The sequence below is a fragment of the Delphinus delphis genome, chromosome 21 (assembly GCF_949987515.2).
Source record: "Delphinus delphis chromosome 21, mDelDel1.2, whole genome shotgun sequence".
NCBI lineage: Eukaryota > Metazoa > Chordata > Mammalia > Artiodactyla > Delphinidae > Delphinus > Delphinus delphis.
Genome location: NC_082703.1, coordinates 9,229,960 through 9,243,902, shown reverse-complemented (window position 1 = coordinate 9,243,902; position 13,943 = coordinate 9,229,960).

Below are 13,943 nucleotides of genomic sequence, written 5' to 3'. Positions count from 1 at the left end.
TTTCTTAAAGGTATCATACCTTTTTTGCTTTGCAATAAAATTCTGTCTGTCAAAAAGTCTCCCTGATACCGTTTTCTTCTATTCTTCCTAACTTTCTAAACAGAGTTCATAGAGCATCTTTTTGGGGGGGGGGATGTCCACCCTTACAATGACAGTGTAGTTTAGTTACTTCTTCTCTGTGTTGCTGTAGAACAATGGGCTTAGCTCTGTTTTGACAGTTCCACTATTTTTAAATTGCCCTCTTGCTTCAATGTTTTCCCCAAGAGACTGTGACTTCCTTGAGGGCAAGAATTTTGACTTTTTATCTAGAAGGCCTACACTGAATGTTCAAATATTTGTTGAATAAATGGATGCTTAAGCCAATGTGTGGCATAATTTGGCCTGGATTTTAGAAAAATTAATCTAGCAGCTGTGAGAATGGATTAGGAAAGAAGGAATAATACTAAAATGTGGCGGATCAGGAAAAGGTAAGGAGGACAAACATTTTGGTCTTAGGAGTAACTAACAATTACTAGTGTCACTATACAAACCCTCCTGTATAAAATATTTTTACTGTGGTTCTCACTATAGCATATAGCTGGATTACTCCCAAATAATTATTTCCAGTCTTGATCTGTCTCCTAAATTTCACAGAAGCACTGGAAAAGAGTAGAAATTTGGGGTTTCGATTCAGGTACATGTGAATTCTTATTGTGACGCTGACACTCAACATTATTATTGCACTGGTCTTAATTAAACGTTTAAAAACTCAGAGAATTGCCTCTGAGAGAATAATTCTTATTATGATTAATTATGAGGTATACACTGGGTAAGGTTTACAGTAGAGTAATGTTTGGTGTCTGATCGGTCTTCAATAATGGTAGTCATTTTGTTTTGCTTACTGGAGTGTGCCACCTAGATATCACACAGGTATCTACTTGAGGTTTAATTTACCGTATTTACCCCTGTATCTGCTGCTTCTCATCTATGGTTTTTTTTTTTTTTAGAATTATGGCAACTCCACCCCTCAGTTTTTCTTTGTTTGTTTTTGTTTTTTCGTTTGGTTTTTTTTTGTTTGTTTGTTTTTTTGTGGTACGCGGGCCTCTCACTGTTGTGGCCTCTCCCGTTGCGGAGCACAGGCTCCGGACGCGCAGGCCCAGCGGCCATGGCTCACGGGCCCAGCCGCTCCGCGGCACGTGGGATCTTCCCAGACCGGGGCACGAACCCGTGTCCCCTGCATCGGCAGGCGGACTCTCAACCACTGCGCGGGAAGCCCCTCTAGATGTTTTTTAACTTCTCCCTTGTAGTGGAACAGAAGAATGATGATGCTTAACTGTGTTCAAAGATTACAAACTGGATAATAGATATTCGCTATCCCAGTGCCAGACTCAAGGGAAACACATGAAGCAGCATTGCCTTCTAGGTAACATTAGTATAAATGCTGAGCGTCCCATGCAGACATGTGGTACCATTCCAACCTCAAGTCAGCTTCAAGTCTGTATCCCAGAGTTGCAGAATCTCATTTCTAACGCCTGAGGATTTCACAGCTATGAAAGCTAAGTCATTGTTAAAGTTCTGCTTCTTCAACTCAATTGAAATGATAGTTGAGCAAAGATTTTTAGGCAACCCAAGAAAGAAAAAGGAAGTCAAAGAAACAAGAAAAGTAGGGAGATCCTAAATGTAAACATGTCACTTAAAATCCATTATTCAGGATGGTGTGTCCATCCTCTCACCAAGTTAGAGAGTAGGTAATGCACCTTAAGCTATTTGGAGAAAAATAAAACTTTGCAATTCCAATAAATAATGAAAATACTTCCCTGGAGTTTTTGAACCTCTTCTTAAATGTATCTGTTTTGGAATATAAGTTCCTTTAGGGCAAATATTATATTATACATAACACCAAGAAATGATATATGCTTTATAAATATTTTAGAAACCTCAGAAATTAATTGCCGAGAGGAGAGGGCTTATTAGTTATTATTTCAATGTGCACAAGCGTCTCTTGCAGTAGCGCCTATTTGTAAGATGATTGAAACGCTTAGACTCAGAGATAAACTGAACCAGGTTGTTAGTGTCTAGGATAGAATGGAAATCAGGAGCTATTCCTTCCTCTCCAGCCTTTGGAAAAGATATTCTTCGGATACTTTATCATATTTTCTCTATGGAACTGTTCCTCAGCCATGGCTGTGCATTAGAATTACCTGCAGAGCTTATAAAAGATACTAATGGTCAGGACTCACTCCTGGAGATTCTGGGGCTGGCTCTGACATTCTGGGATATGTAACCAGGCTGGTTCCTTTTCCTTATTTACATATCAAAAGCCTCCTACAGTGCATGTTGTTATTTTAATAATGAGATTCTAAAGCACATTCTCAGATAAGTAATAGCCACTGTGGTCATATAATGATTGCACAAAATCCAAAGTCTTCACGATGGTCCACAAAGTCCTATATTACCTGGAATCTTGCCTGCTTCTCTGATTCCGTTTCCTATTACTCTCAGCCAGGTCCATTCTGCCTTAGACACACTGGCCTTCCTAATAGAGCAAAGTTAATTTCCATTTCGGAACCTTTGTAAATTCTCCTCCGTCTGCCAGGATGCTCTTCCTCCAGCTCTCCTTATGGTCTGCTCACTTCCTCACTTCATTCAGTTTCTCTACTATGAGAGCAGGGATTGTGTTCATCTGATTTACTGCTCTATACCGAGTATTTAGAACACTGCCGTTACGGAGTAAGCACTCAGGGATATGTCTCAAAGGAATAGGTGACTTAAAAAGTGACAAATTAACACAATGTTGTAAATCAACTGTACTTTAATTAAAAATAAGGTGAAATATACTTAAAAGAGTTTCTTCTTGATGTTAACTGACTGTATCTTCCCATTACGATTATGAAAACCTACTAGGTATTTTCCAACTAGAGACCTGACTTGAGTTATATATACGTATATGGGAGCGAAGAGAGTTGATAGGGGTGGGGCTTTGGGACACTCAATATGCTCTTGCCTCACACACGTTTATTTTAAGGTCTCTCAACAAGTCAGGAGAATAGACGTGGGCGAGTTATTCTGTCAAGGAATGGTCCTTGGGTATTGCAACTTTATAGGATTTGAGTAATCCAGAGTCATCTGAGTCTAACCAAATATCCCCAAACTATGTTTTAGGATTGCATTCTTTGACAATTAATCCTCTCCCATATTTAGATAACAGGACTAGTCAGACTGTGAATTCAACTCACCCTATAATTCATCAACCAAATAATCAGATATTTTACTGTGTTAGCTTTTAGCTATTTCTTTTTATTGGGGTATAGAGCACAGGCTCTAGGTGCACGGGCTTCCGTAGTTGTGGCTCGCGGGCTCTAGAGCGCAGGCTCAGCAGTTGTGGCGCACAGGCTTAGTTGCTCCGTGGCATGTGGGATCTTCCCGGACCAGGGCTCGAACCCGTGTCCCCTGCATTGGCAGGCGGATTCTTAACCATCGCACCAGGGAAGTCCTGTATAGCTATATTGTATATGTAGATGTAATTTGTTCATTTTATTGCTATATCATTCAGTCCAAGCTGGTGATGTAGCAGGCTCCTGAATTCACTTTTTCCATAGACACACCAAATATACAGCTACACATAGTAGTGAAATAACTATAGCTATAATAATTTGTTAATAGATACAGGAAGTAAAAAGATGTAAATTGTATCATCAAGAACAAAATGTGGGTAAGGCAGAGTACAAATACAGAGCTTTAGAATGCTTTCAAACTTAAACTATCATCTTAAAATAGACTGTTATGTTTTATATTGCTATATAACATTCTATTGAATTAATTTACCAAATGTTATTTATTTAGTCTACTGTGATGGGCATCAGGGCTGTTTCCAGTACTTGCCTATTAAGAATAGTCCTGCTGTTAACATTCTTGTTCATGTCCTTTGCACCACATATACACACTTTTCTGTTGGGTGTATACCTAATTGAAATATCTACATTATTGGTAGAATAAAATTTATCATCCAAACCAGTACTAGGTACTACTAGTCATTATACCAGAGGAATAGGTATAAATTGAGTCTATCTTGTGTAACCTAGGGCATGTGGACATTCTGGTCACAGCATATGTATGTGTCCAAATTCAGTAGATAATACTAAATATTTTTCTAAGTGATTATATAAATTCCACTCCCACCAACAGTGTACCTGTGCTCCATATCTTCAGCCACACTTGGTATTAGAGTTTGTATAGTATTATCTAATTTATTTAATTAGCATGTCTGTGATTATTGGTAGAGTCAGGCAGCTTTTCAAACATGTAATGGTAATTTGGAATCCACTTTTGTGAATGCTCATTTTAGTCTTTTGCTCATATTGCCTGTTTTTTTTTCTTATTGGTTCGTAGATGCTCTTTACACATTCTGAAGACAACTCAGAATGCATTTATATGCAGTTCCATATAGACTTTTAAATTAGCTTGTCAAAAAAAACAACAACAAAAACATTTTATTTTGATCTGACTGCATTGAACCTATTAGGTCAAAATGGAGAGAAGTGACATCTTTATAAGTGAGTTGTCTATGGTCTTTTTTTTTTTTTTTTTTTTTTTTGGCGGTACGTGGGCCTCTCACTGTTGTGGCCTCTCCCGTTTTGGAGCACAGGCTCCGGACGCGCAGGCTCAGCGGCCATGGCTCACGGGCCTAGCTGCTCCACAGCATGTGGGATCTTCCTGGACCGGGGCACGAACTCACGTCCCCTGCATTGGCAGGCAGACTCTCAACCACTGCGCCACCAGGGAAGCCCTGTCTATGGTCTTTTGATGCCTATAATTTCACAAGAGATTCACCTCTGAAGGACGAGGTAATAAGTAATACATGATAGCACTGCTTCACTCTCCAAGCCTAACTTGGAGCAGAGGGTAATGGCAGAAAAGAGTCCTAGAGGCCTTTTGGCCTCTTCTTCCCATGTGTTGACCAATCTCTAAGGTAAGAAGAGAGCCCATTGCCAGTTGAAATCACCTTCTCAGCAAAGAAGAGGATATAATGTCATTGCCCCATTCTCTTCTTTACCAATATACAAAGAAATCATTCTAACAATATGTTCCACTGATCTAATGAGAAAACCAGACATCATTTAGTCATCTGGAACTAGATTTAAGCTATTAACCAAGAGGTTACCTACTATTCTTTCCACTGCCAACTGTTCTTCTTGCATCACTCTGTTTTAATATCTCCCAGTATGAGGAACTAACTTGATCCACTTTTATAGTCATAAAACTCTTTATTTTTCTCATATTTGTAAATCTCTGCATTTTTATGGCCATCTGTTCATTTTCTGTTTCCCAGGATACAGAATAGAGTTCAATCCCAGATCCTCTATTTTTTTCCTCTTTCCTTTTATTCAAGAAAATTCTATTTTTTTTCTTACTTCTTTTTAAACTCCTAGAAGAGTCCAGGACCTAATAGCATTCCATCTGAAGTGATAGCCACTTATTTCTCTTACGTACCATCAAGATTTTCTTTCTGTGTCCCAATTCTCATTAACACAGCTCCAGATTTCACTCATGCTGGTGTAACAATTTCTGTCAATCTTCCTTCAGTAATTATCTTAATTCTCACAGAAATCTCTTTTTATCCTAAAGGTTCAGAGACCCGTTCTGTGGAAATGATTGTGATTTCTTTTCAAGCTTTCAAGTTGTTTTCTTCACAGTTTCCTAGCTAACTAGGAGAAGGATTTTACAGCCAGAGCATCATATGCTTAAGACAGGGGCTGGGGAAACACTCTCAAAGCATTCTTTGTCCTTTCTCTTCTAAGACACACTGCGCAAATATTCCCCTATTTTATTCTACTAACAGAATTTCTGGGACAGGCCCCTCTTAGCTCTCCTTAAAAATCTGTGGTTCTCAAGCAACGAATCAATTACTGTATCTTTATCAAAAGATAAAGCACTTAGGTTACTGCATAGTGTTGCCATTAAACTTGAGTGTTTTGAAGTAAGAAAACCTGGGTTTTGATCTCATTCTGTCAAATGATTGTATATAATTATCTTAATCAGGGCTGTTAATACACACTGCTTTAGCCAACCCCCTTACAATTTCACTGGCTTAACACAATAAAAGTGAATTTGTTTCTAGCTCTCAAAAAATCCAGCTCAGATGTTCCTGGTTAAGTGGCTTTCCTGGGTGTCTTTACCCCAGGTGGTGACTGGGGGGTCCATGTCCCTTCCATCTGATGACTTCTGGCATCACATAGGTGCTCTGCTGAATGTATGCATTCGTCTGGCTGATGAATGTGTAGCAAAACTTAAAACATCACACAGAACATTTTGGGGACAAGGGAAAAACATTTCCATTCACTTTCCATTAGACAGAACGAGAAGTATGGCCCAATCTCCATGCAAGTATATTGGGAATTATAGCCTTCCATGTTCTGAGGATTGAATGGTTATCATTGAGAAAGTTCCTTTATTGAAGTTTCTTCAAATATAAGATGGAGCAAATAGCAGTACTTACATCATAGGTTGGTGTGAGTATGTCCAACCACAGAAGTGTGTGATAAATGCTAGTTATTAAACTTGTAAGGGTACCACTATGCCTTTTGAGACCAAACTTCATTTGCAGCAACATCAAAAAACTCTTGAAATATTGGGAGTCCCAGAGACTGAAAGGGACCTCAGACAACAATTTGTCATTTATGGCCACAGAACAAGAGGAAAGGAGAGCCAGCCTCAGCTGCCAACACAACAGAGGAAATCTACAGATTGTTACCAGACTGATCCCAAACCCACATTTTTATTATCGGATCTTTTTTTTTATTAATTAATTAGTTTATTTATTTATTTTTGGCTGCATTGGGTCTTCATTGCGGTGCGAGGGCTTCTCATTGCGGTGGCTTCTCTTGTTGCGGAGCAAGGGTTCTAGGCGCGTGGGCTTCAGTAGTTGTGGCACATGGGCTCAGTAGTTGTGGCTCGCGGGCCCTAGAGCACAGGCTCAGTAGTTGTGGCGCACATGTTGCTCCGCGGCATGTGGGGTCTTCCCGGACCAGGGCTCGAACCTGTGTCCCCTGCATTGGCAGGTGGATTCTTAACCGCTGCACCACTAGGGAAACCCCAGATCGTATTCATTAAAGCTAAAACAAGAGGAGCTCTTCACCTGATATCCTCCTATTTCTGCAAGATCTGTTTGGGGGGAGGGAGAGGAGTGCTGTGAGCCCCCTGAAATTATATGTAAATAAATGTATGTAATTCTAAATGCATTTTTCCTAAGGAGAGATGCCCTAGTTTCATTGCCTTTTAAAAGTGCTCTGTGTCTTATCAAAATCAAAAGCAATAGGTCTTAAAGGAGTGACTAGTGTCTAAAATTTATTATATCATGGCTGGGATTCAGTTAATTACTCGAAGGCCGCTATTTTGAGAGGAGAAAGTGAGAAAGCATTAGTCAAAAAGAAGGGAGAATACTTACCAGCCGTCTCCTGTGTCCTCCCCATTGTGTTGAAAACTACAACTGTGGAAATGGTGATGTCTTTATTTTGCACTTTTCAAGGAGATTTTTTCTGACTTTTTTTTAACAAGGAGTTCCAGACTTCTAGGTTTGCCGTTGCTTTTGTCTTTCAAAAGTTTGCTCCAGTGACTTCATGTGCTGCTACCCTGTTGGAGCCCATTCCCTTTAATTGAATTATACTGACTAGATGCTCTCACAGCCTCTCTTCATCTCACAGCGTATTTTGGACTCTCTTCTGATGCTCCAGGTTTTGATTAGCTGGAGCTCACTTCTCTGCTCCATTGCTAAATGACCTTTCTTTTTTAATTAGTAGAGGAACTACTAGAACCTCTGGTTCTTTACCTACTAGCTTTCCGCTCTTCCCTCCAATGGACCTGTTACAATGATGTTTCCTGTGCATGTTTGCAGACTTGGGGCAGACACTGACCTTGTATATTGAACTAATTTCACTGAATCCAGTGTTCGTATCTGGTTTAGACTCTCTTATTTATATAGTTGACATTGAGAAAGGTGATAAGATCCCATTTTCCAGTAACCAGTATAGCATAAAGATCTATCATTTTAACTGGATGATACAAATGCATAGTGACAGCTTTGTAGAGATGTTTATAAGCAGAAAGACAAAATATCTTGTTCAAAAAAGACTGACCCTTTAATTCCCACTCTCATCTGCCTTGCTTGGCTCTGTTGCCCCCTTTCTCTCCTCCCCCAAGCTTCCCATCTCAGCAAATGTCACCACCGTCTAGCCAGGTGTTGAAGCTGGAAACCTCAAGTGGTCCTTAATTGCATGTTTTGTGCATCCCAACACCCACAGCCATTAGGAAGTCCTCTTATTTCTACATTCACTATACTTTATTTCAAATCTGTCCACACTACACCATCTCCATTGCCATAGCCTTCTCCATACCATGTTATCTCAGTAGTCCTTGACCTTCTAGTTGGCCAGTTTTTAATGGCTCTTGCCCACTCACATCCATTCTTCATGCCAAAGTAATATGTAAACCAGAGGACGGCACTGCCTTTTAAAACCCTACAGTAGCCATGATTGTATTTAAGATAAAATCTGAACTCCTTCTGATAGTCTGCAGAGCCCTGACCATCTTCGATCTAAGCTTGCCACTCTATGCTTAGTTTACTAAACTTCTTTCTATTTCTGGAAGATGCCAGGTCAACTGTTACATTAGAGTATTTATATATGCTATTCTTTCCACCTGTGATGTTCTCCCCCTTCATTCTCTGTACAGTTCATTTCTTTTCCTCCTGGGTGTCTCACCTTGCTCTTCTCAGAGATGCTTCCACCCCAAGAACAAACCTGGTCTTCTTTTTTTTTTTTTTTTTTTTTTTTTGCGGTACGCGGGCCTCTCACTGTTGTGGCCTCTCCCACTGCGGAGCACAGGCTCCGGACGCGCAGGCTCAGCGGCCATGGCTCACGGGCCCAGCCGCTCCGCGGCATGTGGGATCTTCCCGGACCGGGGCACGAACCCGCATCCCCTGCATCGGCAGGCGGACTGTCAACCACTGCACCACCAGGGAAGCCCAAACCTGGTCTTCTTTATCTCATTCTCTTATGTATTTCCTTTTTAGCACTCTTCACAATCCATAATTTTGTTTACCTTATTTTTTCTTTATTTGTTCTTTTGCATTTCATCATGTTAGAAAATACATTCTTTGAGTAGAGTGACAACTGTCTTGTTAAACTTGTTTTGGAAAAGGCACAATATGCATTTTATGATTGAATCAAAAGCTAATTTTCTTCATCCTCATCTCAAGTCCATTCTCTTAACTTCCTGGCACTTAGTGAACAGGAGTGGAATGAGAGTCAGAAAGGAGCATAGCAGAAATGAAACTTTTCCATTCATTCATGGAGCACATTTTTGTTATGTGTTTACTATGTACCAAGTGGAGCGCTAGATGCGAGAGATTCAACGTTTGGCGAAATATATGTTTCTCGTGGCTTCAGGAAGAGTGCAAACTAGTCCAGAAGAACAAGTTTCCTCAATAACCAAAGAATTAGCATAAATCTGAAGTTGCAATAAATGCTACAACTGACGAGTAAGAGGTACCATGCGAGCACCTTGTTGGGAGGAGAAAAGGAAGAGCATTCAGAAAAGGAGTCACGTGTGCAAAGGTGGAGCGACCATGACAAATATAAGAAAGATACAGGAAAGCTGGAGGACTGAGCAGAAGGTACCCTGGTGTCAGGTGGGCTGGACCAGAGGCAAAAATCCTGAGACATCAGCGTTCAAGTATTTTGTCAGGGCTGGGAGACGGAGGACAGGAGAAGGCAGGAGTCCGTTAGAACTGCCATGATCAGATTGATGTTTTCAAGGAATCCATCTGTTTGCCAAAGTCAGCATTAGGGAGTTTAGTCAGGGGAGGTCATTGATGGCTTCAGGGCAAATTTTAGTGAAGTAAGGTGAATGGATATTTGAATGTATGAAGTCAAGGAGGAAATTAATAGTTAATAAAAGGACAGATGACATAATTAAGAATCTATTAAATATAAACCTATTATTTATTAGTCAATTCCAGGAGTAGTAAACTGTGAAATAGTCTGTGTATGTTTAAACAATTGACCAAGTAATTGTATATGGAGAAAATTAATTCTGATCGTATTTAAGCTTGAGTGCCAAGCTCATTGCATACTTCAATCTAAAGTTTTCTAGGTGTCCCACTGCCAGCACTCCTAATTATACCAAATAAGAATCAATAAGATAGTCTTAAGGTATGCACCAAGTATAGTGGGTCGTAATGTAGCTGATCTGGCTTAAGACAGGTTCTGGTACCTAACCAAACATGTTGCCTTCTGTACTGAGAACCTACATATGAATCTTGTAGTTTACTTCTCTTTTATATACAAAAACGCCAAATCCATAGCTTAAGATTTTTACAGAGGTCCCTGAAGGGAAGGACATTTTATAGCCGTAATTTGAATTGAACATGGAGAAAAGGATTAAGCTCTCTCTCTCTCTTTTTTGTGTTTATAAATAGACTCTCCCATGTTTTCCTTTGACTCCACGACAGCCTAGGAGTGACTTTAAATGCATGGCCCTCTATGCATGTAGAACTGAATCCTTATCCAAAATGGACAAAAGCAAGACGCATCTCCAAAACCTCCCCTCTCTTTTCCTGTTAGATCAAATGTATCAGATCTCAATTCTTTTACCATCACTTGCCGCAGATAATAGCATGTTCCCACGCTGAAGTCAGTATAAAAGGTTATGATGTTACTGACTTCACACAGCTCTATCAGACCTCAGTATTATTGATTTAATGACTCTTTTTCTTTTTTTGTAATTCAACTCCACAGTTACCCCTCGGTTTATTAGTGCGCCAGTGCTCAGAGCTTTTTATTACATATCTGAAGACTTATTTTTAAGGCTGCCTGCCCATAAATTACTCACCAACCGTTCAAAAGCAGAGCCAGAATATAAAAAATATCAAGAGATTGGAAAAACAGGCCTAGGTAGTGCACAAATTTCTTCCTGCTCTCTGCCTGTTGAGTATATTTCCCAGTTTAAAAAAAAAAAAAAATTTAAAGGAAAATGTCACCTGGCATGTGGCATATCTGTGTCTCATAGCAGATGGCATGGTTCTGCATGGGGAGAAGGATGAAATGCCACATGCATGGCTGGAATGGAAGGATTTTGAGCAAGTGGCATTCCTGGGATGCTAGCCGGCAGGCTCTGACATTAACGGTTTTATTAAGTTCAGCTGTGGGCTGGAGCAGCCTTGGCTTCCAATGTGTGGTAGTGGGTTTTTTTGTTTTTTGTTTTTTGTTTTTTTTTTGCGGTACGCGGGCCTCTCACTATTGTGGCCTCTCCCGTTGCGGAGCACAGGCTCCGGACGCGCAGGCTCAGCGGCCACGGCTCACGGGCCCAGCCGCTCCGCGGCACGTGGGATCTTCCCAGACCGGGGCACGCACCCGTGTCCCCTGCATTGGCAGGCGGACTCTCAACCACTGCGCCACCAGGGAAGCCCTGTGGTAGTGTTTTAATGGCTGTCCCTCTGGTTCAGGCGGGGTGGTGTGAAAAGTGATTGTAGCGGGTGGCAAAATTGATAGGGTCGAGGCAGATGGGGAGATAATGTGCTTTATTTCCAACTTTTTCATTTACTCAAGAAGAAAAGCAAACATGGATGAATTACTCCAAGAATGGGATTTGCTTTTAAAGGGAAATTGTCTGAGACAGGTGACACTGTGCCCTATTTTGAAACTTCTCTAAATCATAGCTCCAATGACTCTTGCATCGTATGTGAAAATGGTACATCCTACTGTGAAGTCAGAGTCGGGAAGAAAGTGAGTTTGCAAACACGCTGGGCTCTAAAGATGCCTGGCATGCACTTAGCAGCATGATAGTTGTGAATATTGGGGCGTCATCTACAAACGCCGGGAGTGCTTTTTCTCTTGCTTCTGTTTCAAATGAGTCTAGGAAGGGAAGAGATGAAATGATATGATTAGAGTTTATTGTGCTCTGTTTACCTGTTGACCACATTACGTAGTCATACCGGTTTTCCTTCTGAAGAGGTTGTTCTGACGTTTTTGAATTGTGTCATTTTAAGGCAGCCTTCAGTGACAACGGGTTGGGCTTTTGGCAGCATCCTGATAGTTTGGGCCACTCTTCCTTTCCCCAAAAGACAGCTTCCATGGGCTTCAGCCTAGACCTCAGGATAGTATAAATAGATGTTTGTTGGTTCCTGGTTATAGGTTCCTCGTGCCCTATTAGGCTTGAGGAAAACAGCTTCTGCGTGATGGGCCGATAACTGGGTGCGTGTATAATGGCAAGTTTTAAAAATTTTCCCTCTGCTGCTTGACATCAAACACCACTAACACAAGTTGAAAATCATGTCTACATTTCTGTGCCATGCATGAAACTTTTGTCTACACAATACTAAACTAACTAGTTAATTCAATAAATTTAACCAAATCAGTTATGTGTAAAAAAAAAAAAAACCTCAATAACATTTACTATTGAGCTAGTGGTGTTAGTCCCATGTCAGCATAACAAATGTATTTTATTATGCAAAATGAAGAAATGTAATAGAGAAGTGGTCAAAAGCAACGTTCAAGTATGTCACTTTATGCAAATTCAGTTTCTCTTCTCCACTCCTCACAAGCATTTTAATCACTTTTCCGTCTTCTTGTCCTTTTGTTAGTGGAGGGTCTGGCTGCTTGCTGCTCAAAAGCTTGCAGCTCAAAAGCCAACAAAGAGGTAAGTTGGTGGAAAGTTTGCTTTATTTCTGATGCCGGCAATGGGGGGTGGTCTCCTGTCCAAAGGCTGAATCCCCCCCAACCAGTGGGCAAGAGCTTATATAGACAGAGGGAGGGGGCTACATGTAGAAACAGTACAATCAGCTCTGACAATCATCTTGAAATTAGCCATGCAGTGATCTGACCAGTGTCATCTTGATTGTTTTAAAGTACAGTTAGTCTTCAGTTCCAGGGTCGGTTTTTTCCCATGTCCTTGAGGCCAATTCTTGGAACTGTGCCAGCTTATGTCAGACTGGTCATCATGTAGTTAACTTCTTTACCTGGCAGGGGTTTCGGTATCTATAAGACAGCTCACAGGATACAGCTCAGAATATTATCTATAGCACCTGAGAAGGAACTAAAGGTCCTTAACTATGCTTAATGACTGAACTATTATTATTTAGTCTTGTTGGGCTGTTTTCCTTTGTTTCTGCATTTTCTCACTTCTCTGATTAAACTTATTCGTTGGCTAAAGTCTTTCCACAAAAGGCAGGTGGAGCACATGGGGGGAAGGACCACAGTGTCCTGCTCTGTTTCACTTTCTTGAAACACAGCTTCTCCCATTAATACCTTTAAAATTAAGACAAAAGACACAGTTTCCAAAATGTTTATGTTGTTTTCTTTCTAAAGCAGAAGAATAATTATTTTTAAGGCAATGTAGTTAGATTTAAATAAACTGTAATGGGTAGGGATGAACTGCAGTGCACACATTACAGCTAACATCCAAGTGCCCCCAGTATACTGCAGACCGAATTACATTTTAAATGACCTATTTTCTTAGTTTCGAGAAACGTGCATTTTCCCATATTACTATACTATATTTTTCTATATTTCACTCCATTCTCTAGTGAGGCAAAGATGTCATGTGGTTAAACATGTTAAAATGGAAAATGAAATTAGAAATATAAATAACTGAACAAAATTTGGAGCTTTGGAAAAAGAAAAATATCATTTTACTATATATAGAATGCTGTTTCTTCAAAGAAAACTATTTCTATCTACCAAGAAAATTGTCTAGAAATTTAACTCAGATAATTTCACATTATGATTCCTGAGGAGAGGTAACTGTCCTCAAAACCAAATCCATAGAATTAATGGATTTAATTATTAATTCCAGGTTGCCTTTTTCTGGACACTTTGGCAGGAAATGAAATTGACTAGATAGATAGATATAATGTTGACAAGAATTTTTTTTATTTTCGGTTGACTTCAAGTTCATTGATAACTTTTGAT